Source organism: Vidua chalybeata, chromosome 1 (assembly GCF_026979565.1).
Source record: "Vidua chalybeata isolate OUT-0048 chromosome 1, bVidCha1 merged haplotype, whole genome shotgun sequence".
Classification (NCBI taxonomy): Eukaryota; Metazoa; Chordata; class Aves; order Passeriformes; family Viduidae; genus Vidua; species Vidua chalybeata.
In genome coordinates, this window is record NC_071530.1 from 110,765,638 (window position 1) to 110,779,855 (window position 14,218).

General features: G+C 39.2%; 1 protein-coding gene and 1 long non-coding RNA gene across 7 annotated transcripts in view; one reads left to right on the top strand and one right to left on the bottom strand.

The window, feature by feature from the left end:
- The window catches only part of DTNA (dystrobrevin alpha), a 227,532-nt gene that overhangs the window by 17,905 nt on the left and 195,409 nt on the right, over positions 1-14,218 (top strand). The window lies entirely within an intron of this gene.
- LOC128785423 (uncharacterized) lies at positions 2,534-3,724 on the bottom strand. Its single transcript, XR_008429868.1, has 2 exons — positions 3,611-3,724; positions 2,534-2,833 (listed from the first exon to the last, which is right to left on the bottom strand). It is a non-coding gene; the product is annotated as an uncharacterized LOC128785423 (long non-coding RNA).

Consider the following 14,218-nt stretch of genomic DNA (forward strand, 5'->3'; position numbering starts at 1 on the left):
ATATCATTGACCTGTTTGATGTCTAGGGCTTAATAAAGTAATTTTTACCAGTTAGGAATAGGAGTTTGGATTAGAGTTGCTTATGCAGTAGTATCCCTTAGTCTGAATTAAATGGTTCTAAAAAGTTCAGGTCAAGCGCACAAATCTACTTTATGAGCAAAGATAATGGATTTTCAGTTGAGGTGCTGGAGATACAAGCTAATTTAAATCAGCATATGCTATTAGTGTTTTTCATACTTCTGTTGAAAATTATTGTGTGATTTTATTCCTCTCTCTTCTAGCTGGTGTATCTGAAAATGGGAATCATGTTGGTTTTAAAGCAGCGTTGGTTGTTTGCTGAGCATCCAAAATCAAAAAGTAATAATCGTATTTTAGAAAATAAGTGAAAAATCACTGCTAACTCCTCCTTGTGAGTTATGTTGTGAATGGGATGGTTTGCATTGCAGGGAGTTATGATGTGTATTTGAAAATTTTATCCAAGAAAGAAAAGCTGAAAACAGGTTCAGCTAGTCGATGTGCTGGGTTTCATTCTGCCTTTATCCTTTGCTCCCACAAAAGGAGGAAGTATTTGTAATTAATCATGTCCTTCAATATTTGACAAAATATAAATCTGATGTGACTTCCAGACTTTGCTGAGGATAGATTAGGAGTCAAGGAACAAGAAGAGCTGCCAGGTATGGTGGGAGTAGTGTGGAAAAGTTTAGTGCAAACTTGACCCATATCATTACCAATCTATCAGTATTCACAAACATGAATTAAAAATATAGCAGATACATTGACAGGTATCCTGATAGAGGCTTTCAATTTTCAAAAAAGTTTTTTAAATTCCTTTTGGAAATACTTTTAAGAGTTTATAGTTCTCATTGTCCTTTCAGCTATAATTAATTATAATAATTATAGCTGTGGACACAGATATTCAAGAACAGATGTGAGTAGGACAAACAATCTATGGCAGCAATAACTTTTCGCAAAGAGCTGTGCTATCCTACATAGTGGAGTTTCTTGCTCTAGGCAGTTCAGTGCACGTGTCTATCCTCACTGGCTCAAATCCTGGAATAAACACCTTGATCTTCTTTTTGGGCAGATAAAGTGGAGCTTAAAAATGTTTTCTGAGACCTTTCAAATGAAAATCTAATACTAAATTGTTTCTGCTGCGCTTCATTAGAGGTGCTTGCGACTGGATTGCTATTGATTGCTTTCTGAATGTGATTCTGCATTTTAAAAAGTTGCAAGAGAAAAATGACACTGATGGATGTGTACCTTAATATCCCTCTGTCAGATGTGAAGGAAGCTGCAGTTCATCAATGGCCTGTTAACGGCAGAAAAGCCAATGACTATTCGCAACCCGAAGGCTCTGATCCTACAACCACTTGAGACTTCTGTGTCTTTATTAATGAAAGCAACTGCACTGAACATCTGGGATTACTCACATCGATAAAACAACCTGAGTTTGAGTGATCAGTACCTTAGAAGCTGTTCGTGTAAGAAAAAGCTATGATCAAATAATCAAAGTCAGAAATGGAGGTATGAGAAGGGCATCAGTGCTTCTGACACTTAAAAGTTTCCCTGTGCTTTCCAGCTCACAGTAGCAAAATATGCAAGATTAATAATGTAGAAGTAATACACTAGAACTTGCTTTGTCACTTTTGTGACAGCTCATGTCTGAAGGCTGGCTGAGGTCAGTGGGTTATGCCACTGAGGTGAGATGGAGACTTCACTGTTTTTCACCCATTCTGTGCTGCTTCTTTGCTTTGTGCAGGCCTCACTTTTTTCGAGAAACATTGTTGATACATGTGACATTTCCTTATCTTCTTTAGCATGATAATGACATCAGACTGTACTAGGAAATGCTGAGGCATCTTCAGGTCCTGCTATAGCACAGGAATTAAAGGAGTATTTAGATCTCATAGGGATATTGTGGTCGTAGATCACCTCCCTTCCCAGGTTCTTTAAGTGACCCTGAACTACTCATTTGCAACAGGTACTCCCTATCTTGCACATGTGAAGTTGCCCTGGTGTGCTTGCGTGTCCTGCAGAAGTCCACAGTTCACATGAAAGGGGACCTTTAAAGACTGCAGCAACTGGAGTGAGAGCTCTGATGATCACACTTCCTCATCCTCACCCTCCTTTTCATCCATCCTAACCCCACCCTGCTATTCCCATCATTGACCCTTCAGGACCACCCTGTGGATTTGGTCACCAGCCCAGCATTCCAAGGTCCTGGTTCCCTATGCTGTAGGAAGACAACAAAGCACTCTCTTCAACAGTTAGTGCCAGTCAGCCATAACTTTTCTTCTAAGATAAAAGTTATTCCGAGAGTTTAGCAGCACTTGGGGTGATAGAACATAAAGAAATGGTTTTTGTGCCTTTCCAGATTTTTCCGGTTTGTTTTCCCTCCTTTTTATTAGCTTTACCCCTTCTTCAGTCATAGTAGTTAAAAAGAGAAGAAACACAAAGTATGTTCTGAAGGCAAATATTTTGAAAAGTGGAAAAAAATAGGAACAATTAATAGAGATTTCACTGAAAATAAAAGTATTATCAGACAGTAATGTTTATCGTTTCATTGACTGTGCTATGCACGTATTGGAAAAGGTCCTTTAACTGACTGTCTCCCAAGACATGTAGTTGCATCAAACCTCAATTCTCTAATCCATGACTTTCTGTCCTAATTAGATGAAGGACCCAAATTTACTCTGGCCAGTGCCCTAAGTGAGAAGTGATTGTCTTCTGGGACTTGAAGTGCTTGCTTTATAAATCTAGATTGCTGTTTGCATTGCAGTGGATTTCCACCGAAGTCTGATGATTTTCATGTTGTTTTAGTTTTCCTGTGCTGCTGTGAGAATGCAAGAAGGAAAAGACTATTATTTAGTTACTATATGCTGGTATGTGTTTTCCTGTGATAAAGAAAACCAAAATTTAATACTTTGTGCTATATTGCATGCACAGTATTATCACTGCATCTAAGCTGATTTCAATACCAAACCTGAATGTCTCATTCTCTGGTCATGAAGTTGTTTGAACAGTGACACACACACATAGCCACTCAAGGTGATTGGAAAGTAATATTCCAGACAGCTTAGAGTCTTTGGGAACAGACTGCAAAGGCAAAGTAACCTGCCAGCAAAGGAAACAGATTGTTTCCAAGGTGCAGTAATTAACACTTGTTGCTTCTCTTGTCCTAATTGATCAGCTACTTTGCAGCCAGACAACGTATGATAGACCATCCTCAGCCTGCTACAGTGACAGGATCTTTGAAGAAACATGGATGTTGGTTGGTTGCCTTTTTTAATGAGATTTTTTTTTTCCAAAAATGGTGAAATACAAGATTTAAAATTACTTGAATATTGTCCTACTCTTCCTAATTCCTAAATTAGGAAGAGTAAATTAGGTTTGTGGAAAATTACTGGATTTGTTCTCTGATACATTGTTCGCAAATTTGTAGTTGGAGGTGATTATTTAAAATGCAGACTAAGTTTCACTTTCTGTGATCCTTGACAAAAAGTGTTTTACAGTATCCTTTTTTATGGACAATCTTGCTTTTAAAAAAATTAAGGCACATCGTGTTCAGATTTATCCAAGATACCGTCCTATATATAGTTTAAACTGGTACCTTTCCTCTCTTTTGATTTGCTGACTGCTGCTGCAGTGATGAATGTTTAACCCCTGGTCTGTGCTCCGACCAGCATGTCACTGTCATGGCACAACTCTTGTAAGGGCTCGATGTCACAGAGTGGCAACAAGGCACACAGGTCAAACAGCGTGGCCTGGAAAGATTAGTTCAAATAACCCTTGTCTGTCTACGTACTTGAGAAAATATTGGAAAACAGAAGAATCAAATAAAAAGCCTGTGTTTCATTCTTTCTCTCAACTTCGATCAGGAAATATTGAACTCGTACTCAACAGATCAAGTGTTTGTCTTAAATATGCCTTCAGTAGAGAATTAATTGAACTCAAGTAAAACATGGTATGGCCTGAGACCAAAAATTCTTAACCTCTGGTTACATGTAAAACACTGAGTTCATAAAGTAGCTCCAGTAGCTTTTAGCTAAGGAAGTTCTGTCCCAGCAAAATAAGTGTGCATGCAGTAATGAAACTGCATTGCTTTTGTTGTCTGGGGGACGGGGTGGTACATAAAGCATGCTATATGAAGTCTCTGTAGAATTTAGGGAGATAGTCTAATAATGTGTATTTGTGGTTTATGGTATATGAAGGATTGGATCCTCCAACTATTACCAACAAGTACTGTGTGAGAGCTACCAGTTCCATCTGTGAGTAGAAACTCCAGTTTCTATACAAGCCACCACTGCACTTGTATGATTCATAGCTGTTAGAAAGACTTATTAGTCACCTACTTCATTTCCCTTCCTGTATGGAATTATTCTTTATTGTGCTGTACATTTGCTACTTTTTTGTCAGTCTAATTTTAAATTATCGAAGTAATGGAGCTCCCACTGCTTCCCTTAGGAAAATGTTCCAGAGCATTAACAGATCTGCTGTTAAGAAAGATAGTAATTTCCTGATATTATTTTTTTCTTTTATTAACTTTATTTCATTGCTCTAATTACTGTCTTCTGTGCATTTTCCCATGTTCTCACTTTGAAACTTAAGCCTTGCACCCTGCAAACATGTCTTGTTTATTTTCAGCTACTATACACCTAGGTAAAACTTAACCTATACAGGCCTTTGTTTGGTAGGAGTAAGGCAATAAAACTGCTAAAATTGGTTCATTTTAGAGCAACACATCTTTGCAAGAGCTCCAGAAGTAATTACAAACAACAGCTAAAAGCTTCATGTGAGCTGAAAGTTGATTTCCTGTGCCACTTTGTAAAAATAATGGTTGCACTTACCTGAATTAAGTAGACAGAGTTAAAGTAAAACCTCATGTAGACGTCAATTTTGATTTGAGTTTTCTAGTTTATCTAGAGGATTGGTAGGATACTTCAGGCGGTTGAAGAATTTTCAGTTTCCCAATGGAACTTACAGTCCCCTGTGAGCTTCCCCAAACTGTTTCAGCACAAACTTTAAACCAAAGATAGTGTTTGCTCATGCTTCCTTGCAGTTCTGTCCTGAAATGGATGAAGAGCAATTGCTACTCATCACAAGTGTGTGGTACAAGATGGTGGTTTATAGTATTCTTTCCTGCTTTGCATTCCCATGATCCCTGTTACCTCAGATAAGAGACAATAGCTTAGCTCAAGTTGTATCAGAACTCATCAGACACTCATTCACCTGACTACACTTTAAACCCGTTTTCAGCGGGTATCAGTTTAATGAAAAAAGTAATTCTTTAGTGGAAATAACTCACAACAAGTTTGTGTTGCTGGATTCTGCATTCTGGAATAAAATGTGGCTTAAACATGCAGCTTTAGAGTACCTTGCTCTAAGTACACGTACTTAAGTGACTCTACTCAACAGAATGCTGAGCAAGTCTCGTACCCACGCTTTTGCTGCGAAATTTGCCAGCATTTATTTCCTTGCAAACTTTGGATCACATGAACAGCTTTCAGATAGCTTGCATGCTTCCAGCATCCATCTCTTTTCTCTCTCTCTTGGACTTGGACTGTATTGCACTGACTTTGTCCTAACTGCCATCCCTCTTTCTGCTGAGTTTCTTACATAATTCCAGTTCACAAAACTCCATCTTCTGCTTGGGACAAAGTTTCAGCCATGATATCTTACCCTGGATGCCAGCTGGTATAGCAGGTTGGAGAGCTTGTTCTAAAATTTTCAGTATGTCAGTTTTATTAAGGATCTGTCAGTCTTTTCCAGGAAGTGTCAATGTTTTATATGATAGTATTTCCCTAGGAAATGCTTACAGTAGAACTCAAGGATTTTGGAAAGGAAATGTTTTCTGAGGCTAAATGAGGGCAAGAGCATAAATAGCACCTGATTTTACAGAGCACGTCCCGTAGTCGTGACTATGGAGAATGAAATAAATACATACAATGCGTAGAGTAGGATGGCAAGCACAGCTCTGCTCATTGCTCAACAGTGTGTCTCACTTCTTGAAATATTTGCATCTGAAATGGCCAGCCTGTCAGGCCTTTGCGCCAGTGAGAAGACTGCAAGTGTCATCTCCTGTTTTGGTGTATTCAGTGTTCCTGTCTAAACATCCAGGGAAGACATGAGGGCAACAAGACAAAAGATGATCATACAGATCATACACTAATATAAACTGGCCATCCTAACTTCTGGCTTTGCCAGGTTACTTGCGGGTAACGGAAGGGAGACACTACATTCTGAGACAGCAAATCCTAGTGTACTTTCTTAGCTCCTTTTCAAGAGACAGTGTATGATTTTGTTCTGTAAAATGGAGTAAAACGAAAATCAAAACCAAATCAGTCTTTTGGGGTTTGCCCCAATATTTGCTCAAATTGGCATCGCTAAGGTTACTGTGAATATATTACGAGAACTGCAGTCAAAGGTTGAGTGTTTGAACAGGTTTTTCCATAGCTTCGTTGCTCAGGCTGTCTTTACCTAGAATATGATCTCACTGCCACTGAGTGATGAATCTGTTCCTTTTGTTAACTCAAGCTGTTATTTAAAAGGTAATTGTTCTTTTTAAATTATAATTGAATCTTCAGACTTTATCTGATAAAGCTGACTGCAAAATGCATGAACCAGCGTTAGGATTATTTTATGGAGAATAACTGACCATGCATAAAATTCATGTAGTAAATTAAGCACTGACAAATAAGTCTTTTGTCCCCTTTATTCTCACTGGAGTCTAGGTGAGCAGAACACATGGACATTCCCTATATTTAGCAGTCTAAACAGGACCTGTGCTGTAAAGGTAAAAATACTGACTGGGTGTTTTGGGAGTATTTAGTTCTAGCTTATTGTTGTCTCACTCAGATCTGTAGATTTCTTCCCAAGAGGTAGGTCCAGTTTGAAAATACCTGGTAGGAAGTAGCTGCTCTGCATAAAAAGCAAGTATTAGTACAGAGAAAGGAAGTTTTCTGACGCAGTCTAATAGATAGGTTTGTTGAGATGAACGTCACTTTTGGGATTGTATCATCTGAGGCAAGAAGCAGGAACTGGCTTTGCAAATCAGAATGGAAGCCTTACTGTAAAAAGAAGCATAGCAGAGAGTAGGCTGGAATATACCCTATTCAGAGTTTACATTCAACTTCAGTCCTACTATATACTACTACATTTGTGGTATATTGTGTCTTTTGCTATGCAGGTTTAATGATCTACAAAAAGCCTTTATATGACTTTGTCTTTGGATTTCTGCTCTAAAATGGTGGCTTTACATATTTATATGATGAACTCTACATTTATGTTGACAGATGAATAATTCAGTAGCTCTGAGAAAACAGTAAAAAGTCAACAAAAGCAGAAGAAATGTCTGCAAGACTGTAGAGAGCTGAGATTTCTAACCAGGAGACGTAGCTGTTGTATTCTGATGTCATGTCCTGATCCTCAGATCCCTTGGTGAAGTTGGGTAATAAAAATTTGTGACCTCAGAACAGTGAGAAATTAAGATACAGGAAAATGACATCACTGGAGGTAGGAGGAAAAGGGTCAAATTGAGAAAAGTAGTTGTCAATACATGTTTATCTACAATCTAAAATACAAAATGGTTCAGGAAAAAATTGCTTATAAAGCAATTTGCTCTCTTAGTTTGCCTCCGGAAGATTTCTTCTTAAGATATTGTAGAAGAGCTCAGTGGAACAATAAAAGCAATTGCCAAGCTGGTGTGTAGAGAAAAACAAACTCTTTTTACAAAGGAAGAAATTAATTCTGTCACTTACTAATAAAGTGTCATATTTTTGGATAGAAAAAACAGTTTCTTCACCTACTCCCTTTCTCTAAACTTCTATGAATTTGAAAACTGTTCTGAACTCTTACTAGGAAGTTGACATGCAAGTTCTTTAGCGTTGTGTGGCAATATATAGACTACAGATGCAGAGTTTGGGAAGCTATTTTAGTTTGACCAGTTGGTTATTTTATGTGCAAACAGCCTTTACAATCTAGTGTATGCTGGTACTTCTGTCATGTCATAAATGCAATGGCCCTCAACAAAAGAGGTTAATGGCTTTCGTGTCCTAATGCTGTTTGTCAAACAGAGATGTAAAATAGAGCACTAAAGGGTTGAATTTGTAGTGTTCTTTGGCTTCTTCATAATATTTTCTTAATAAATGGCAGCTGAGAAGGTTTTAGGATTTAAGATACAAATCTCTAATTGACATCATTATCTTTTAAGAGAAAAACATTTGTGTTCTAGTGAAAAAGACCTTTTTTAATAATATGAAAAGTATTTTGAGAATAATTTAAGTGTAAGTAAATACTACTGATGCAGAATTGTAGTAAGCCACAGCAGAATTTTATTAAGAAATAACTTTATATTTAATGATTATGTTATGAACTTAAACAGCAATAACAGACTTTCAAAATATGGGTCTGTGACTCCCATCACAGTATGGTAAAGGCTGCTGTATGAGAAGATGTGGAGTGGGCTAAAGGGAATGCTCCTGGGACCTGGCAATTAACACATTCTGAGCACACAGCTTTCACAATAGTGCTTACACTGCATGTGGCAGAAGCATTAGGAAAACTTGATTGTTTCACAGGGGTTTTATTCTAGTAACAAAACTCACAGTTACAGAAGTTTAATTTATGTATATATTAAATGGAAAAGCATTTGTGCATAAAACTATAGGAAGCATGTAAAATGGTTTTCCTATCCATAGCATGAAATTTTCAGAGAGGGTCACCACTCCTGCATGACAAAATGTGTGCAGAGTAGTACTTGAGCAGATCACTGGCCAAGGGCTAGAGGAGATTTAACACTTTGGGTTGGCTCTTCCACCGCTGTTTTCGTGGTTGGAGCCAGCTGCTGCTGGGAATGCTGTGCTCAGGACTGAGGTGGACTGCTGGGTCCTGTGCTCCAGCCCTGAGCGCACTCCCAAATCTTTCTCTGTGGCAGTCTGTTTGCAGAGGGCAAACATCTCCTCCAAGAGCTGTTTGAAAGGCTGCAGAGGAGTACCTCTGGGTAACTCCTCTGTCCTTGATACTCCTTCACACATTTGTTGTCTTCTGTGAAGCCAAGGGCTTTTGTTCTGGACTTGTGAACCCAGGGGTGAATCTTAATTCGCCTGTAAATTCAGTAGTATTGATGGAAATGGCACATGTACATTCCTTGTAGAACTTAATGAGTGTTCTGTGGAGAAAGTCTTTAAATACCAGGAGCCAAATATATCCTTAAGTATAAAGTGTTAAATTTAAATAAACCAAAACACCAAATTCCTCTACAGGTTGTTTCTATCCCTTATTTTAGCCCCAGTAACCTTCATCCTAGATCTGACAGTGGTTTAAGATACGCAGATAAGTGTTTCTGTGCATTTTCAAAATCCAGTAGTAAGCAGTGTGTCATGTATCTTAGGGAGCAACTGAAGAGCTTTGTTAGCTGAGTATCACTTGCATAACACAGACATCTTGAGTCTCTTGGGTTTTAAAAGCTCAGATTATTGTTTGCAGTTTTCCATGGACCTGATTCATGACCCGGTAGTTTTGAAAAAAATGTATCAAATGGATGTCAGCAGTACAAGCCATGTCCTGATATTTTGTTAGCCCCTCAAGTGTCCTGAGATGCAGACTTGCAATGTCTGGTTTGATAGGATAGGGCAAACTGTGGATATTGGTATCACTGTCTGCCCCTGCGAAAGTAAAAATTAAGAAGTATCAATCTATATTAGGTTTACAATAAAGCTCCTGTAAATTGAGAAGCTTTCTCACAAAATTGACCCCCATGCTGCTTGGCTGGCAGGTCTCTCTAGAAGAGCATCACCATGGACTGGGCTGCCAGCAAGATCGAACAGCAAAACACATCATCAGCTCCTCCAACCAAATGGCCTGAGGACCACGAGTACAGGCATGGGTTTTGGCACTTACCCCACAGTGACCTCCCTCTCAACAAACCTTTTCTCAGGGCAAAATCTAGTAGAAGGATCCCAAGCAGAGCTACAACCTTCCTCCCATTACAGAATTTGCTATAGGGGGGGGAAGGAGCAAGCCTGCAGCCATTATTGTCCTATTTTACTGTCCTGTTAAAAGTGATGCAATACTGCTATTTTTAATTTAATTCTTTTGTGAGACTGGAGGCAATAAGACAAATTGTTTCTATGTTTCATTCACACACCTAATGGGAGAACAGTGCAAGGGAGCTGCAAACTTGTGGGAATCCTTAAAATCAGGGTTTGGGGCAAGTTGCTAAAGGCAGGCCTGAGAGACAGCAAAACTGCAATTAGAGCTAAGCAGTAGACATGAGGTTTGTCAGCAGAAAAATTATACAAGAAGTAGAAAGGACAAAAAGAACAATGGTCAGTGTATTAACTCTTGGCGAGAATAACTCCCTGAGTTACAGAAAAGTATATCTAGTTGAGATCTTAGGAAGTTCTAAGCTTAATAATGGTGCTCTGTGCATTGTATCTTAAGGCTTACAAGCAGGTATTGTATTCGAAATGAGTATTGCTTTAACCAAAGGTACGTATGTTTATAGTGGTTGGATAGAACTACTGTCGATATGCTTTTGCTTTGTGTGATTGGTCAAAAAGCTTTTAAAGTTGTAACATTAAGTTCTTTGTCTGCTGCCTGGGATGTGAGCTGCTGGCATCTTCCCATTGTTATAACCATGTAATGAGACTGATGCTGGAAAATAAACAGCTGGAGATGTGTTCCTCAGCAGTCCCGTCCCGTTCGTGAATTTGTACATAGTCCCCCAGCCAGCGATGCAAACTGTAATCTGCATGAGGAACAGCAGCAAGAATTTCCAAATGCACATGCTTGGAGTATGCTGAAAGCTACCATAGGGTAAGGAATCCACTTTTCATCCTTTCTCTGGTTTTATCCAAGTATAATTTTTACAAGGGTACCTTGCATCCTGAATCCTTTCAGGTTCATTTGTGCTGTTCTGTGGCTTTCATTGTAAACCAAAGAGCACCTGACTATAAGGTGGGTGTATATACATGACCTTGTAAACGGCTCTTTGCTGTTTCAGCAGAGGCAGGAGAGACCACAAGTGAGAGCAAAGATCCTTATCAGGGACTAGAAAAAGAGACCAGGGGTTGGGCAAATTGTGCCCACTGCTGTCCAGATGGAAAACTAAAGGATGAAAGAGCCCCACAAGCAGAGAGGCAAAGAGCTCGAGTTGCAGGGCCACAGGCAATGATGAACAGTGTGAGAGAGATTTACTAAACCAGGCAGAGGATCGATGGATTTTATTTCCCTCCAGATTCTTGCATTGAGAGCAGAAGGCTTCTCGGGTAATGTGAAACTCTGCTCCAAGGAAAGGAGAATGCACACTACCAAAAGGCATAAAGGGTAGACAGTTGATGAGCCTCCTGCTAGGTAGGCAGTAAAGGAATTACATATGCTTGCTTTGGATGCTTGATACTCAAGATTATGTGCAAGTGGTATCACTGAGCCATGTGGGTGCTGCATCCCCTTTGGTGCTTCCTTCATCGTGCCACTACTGTTCAAGAGGAGAAACTAAGGCAAGAGATGGGTGATCTCTTAATGTAAATACACCTAAGACAAGAGATGGGTGAGTTCTTAATGTAAATACACCTTTCTACATATTATATGGATGTTTGTTCAGGTAGCTTATATACTAGATTGATGTTTGTTCAGGTAACTGCTTCACGGTTAGTTCTGCCAGCTCTTGGTTTCCATATGTCTAAGGAAATGACAGTATATTCTCAGATTTACTTCTATTCATACTAATTAAATACTAGTAAACCTGTCTACCTGAAGAACAAATGATAAATCATTTTTTCCTCAGTTCTGTGTTGAACTTCTCTACATTCCTAACTATTAAAGCTCCTTTATTTTTTATGTTCTTCTATCTTATGAACAGTTATGTAAGTTTATAGTCCTGCATAATTTAGCTGTGCACTTCTTGCATTGAACTCAAAGAGAGGAAATCATGACAAATTCTGTAGGAGGAGGATTTCCAGTTATTCAAGGCCCGAAGTGATGAAATTATATGGAGATTTACATTTTTATTAAGCAAAATCATGGTGTCTCCAGAACATCTCCACTGTGTACAAGCTGAAGAAAAATCAGTATCAGGGTCATGTGCCTGGATTTCTTTTAAAAAATAATTATACCCAGCTGGAAAATAACATTTAGCACCATAGCACTTAACGAAGGAAAAACCTTTTACAGTGTCCTACCATTCCAACTGAGCAGGCAGAGGACTCCTTCCAAGGGCTGCAGGTAAAGATCCTGTGTTGTGGACAGTGGTCTATTATCTATCTAGTGCAACTGCAAATAGAGTTGCTTTTTCTCTGAGTATATGGATTAATTCAGGGAGGGCTCCTATGTGGTCTGCCATGCCACGAAAGTCAGGGATAAAGCTAGCAAAGAAAGGAGCCATCAGGCACTGAGAAAACAGAGGGTTATGTGCCCACCTGCCTTGTGCCTCTGAGGCTGCCAGCTGGCTCTGACAAAGAGAAGGTAGTTTTGTGCTTAGCAACGTGCCTGAAGGTGGAAAACAGAGCACGTTTTGTAGGCCTGGCTGTGAGGTAGAACTTAAACAGTTCTATCTGCTCAGTTACTTCTCTGAAGCAGTGATGTGGTCATGGAAGTTTGGTAGAGAGGAATGTCATGCCAAGTACCGTATGTGCTCGTTGGCCTTCATGCTAAGGAGTTGGCAGGTTCTTGGAAGAGAGTTATATCTTATCCTGCAGAGTTGTGTGGATGGTGCTGTAGAAATTAAGTATTTGTTACTGTAGCCAGGAAGGGCGTGGCACTGTCACCTTTTAGGGTCATTTACCCCACAATGTAAGGCAAGTTGTCCCTATATGGCTTTGAGAGAGAAACAAGGTGTTGGTTTTACCTTGAACGGGTGAAAGCCCTGTCAAGTACAAGCCCTGAAAAGTACAAGTCAGAATTGTGGGAAAATGTCTTTAAACACAAGGTGCATCTAACACCCCGTTACATTCACATTTGCCTCCTTCATAACTTTGTAGTCTTATTTCAAGCTCTCCCAGTAGCTCAGTTCTGATTCCAGAGGCCTGAAGTGAATAAATCCAAACATGGTCTATTTAGACTTCTGCCCCATGGCCAGCACACACGATATGGCATTTCAGAGACTGAGGGAAGTGAGCCACATTTGCTCATGGAAAAAAGAAAGAACTGCAGCAACATAGTGACGTAAGGTTTACCCTGAAGGTTCACCTCAGGTTACAACCGGATCTAATTCAGCATGCTCTTGTCAGTACAGCTTAGTTCAGCTAAACCAAGAAAATACAGTTCAATTCTGCACACAGCTAACTCCCACATAAAGCATCAAAACATTTCCAATTTATTTTTTTTTCATTACAGGCTTTATTTTTTTTTCTCCCTTCATTTGCAGAGCTATTGGTCCTGAATAACCTTGGTTTGTTTATCTGTTTGGTACCAAATAAAAGTAATTTTATGAGTTTGATTAAAGGGCCATTTCAAGATAGATGGGAAAATCACACATTTAAAGAAGATGTTCCTACACATCAGATGCTAATGAGGTCACCGAAGATAACATTATCTTTGGGGGCCCCTACTTGTCCCCAGAGTGCCTGTTCTCACTGGGAAAAGGTCCTGCCATGCAGTCTTAATCTAGAGCATGTTTTGAAATAGCTCTTTCAGCTAGTGAAGTGCTAAACTGCTTCTTTGTTTCCATCTTAGTAGACTGAGAAAAATAATGCATACATTTCACAGTAGTGAGATTTTTTTAATATCTGAAATAACTCCACAGTTTGACTCTTATATCTGTGTAGTTGCAAGTTTAATCAGCCAGAGTACTCTGCAACTCCTAGAACTGCAAATGTGCCTGGTACAGTGGCAGACCCAAAGTCAAGTTCATGTTGAACACATCAAGCAGCTCAAAGAAGTGAAATACTGTATCTTGACTCAGATCTAGACCAAAGTGGTTTTATACACCAAACCATGTAGAGTTGATGTATGCTTGCTGCCTTAATCTTCAAGTGCTTCTAGCTACTGGCAGTCAGAGTAAAAAATGGTTTAGAAAATAAAGCTTTACGGTGCACTCACAATGCTGTCATCTTTTTCCTTAAACAAGCATTTTAGACAGAAATCTTTTGACTGAACTTTAGTGTTAACCAAACATTGGTGTGTTGGATCTGGGCCAGTACATTGTTCCTGACAGTGCTCAGGAACTGGCCAGCTGACAGTTCTGGAATAATGTGACAAGAGCGGGATTTTCTTAATCATT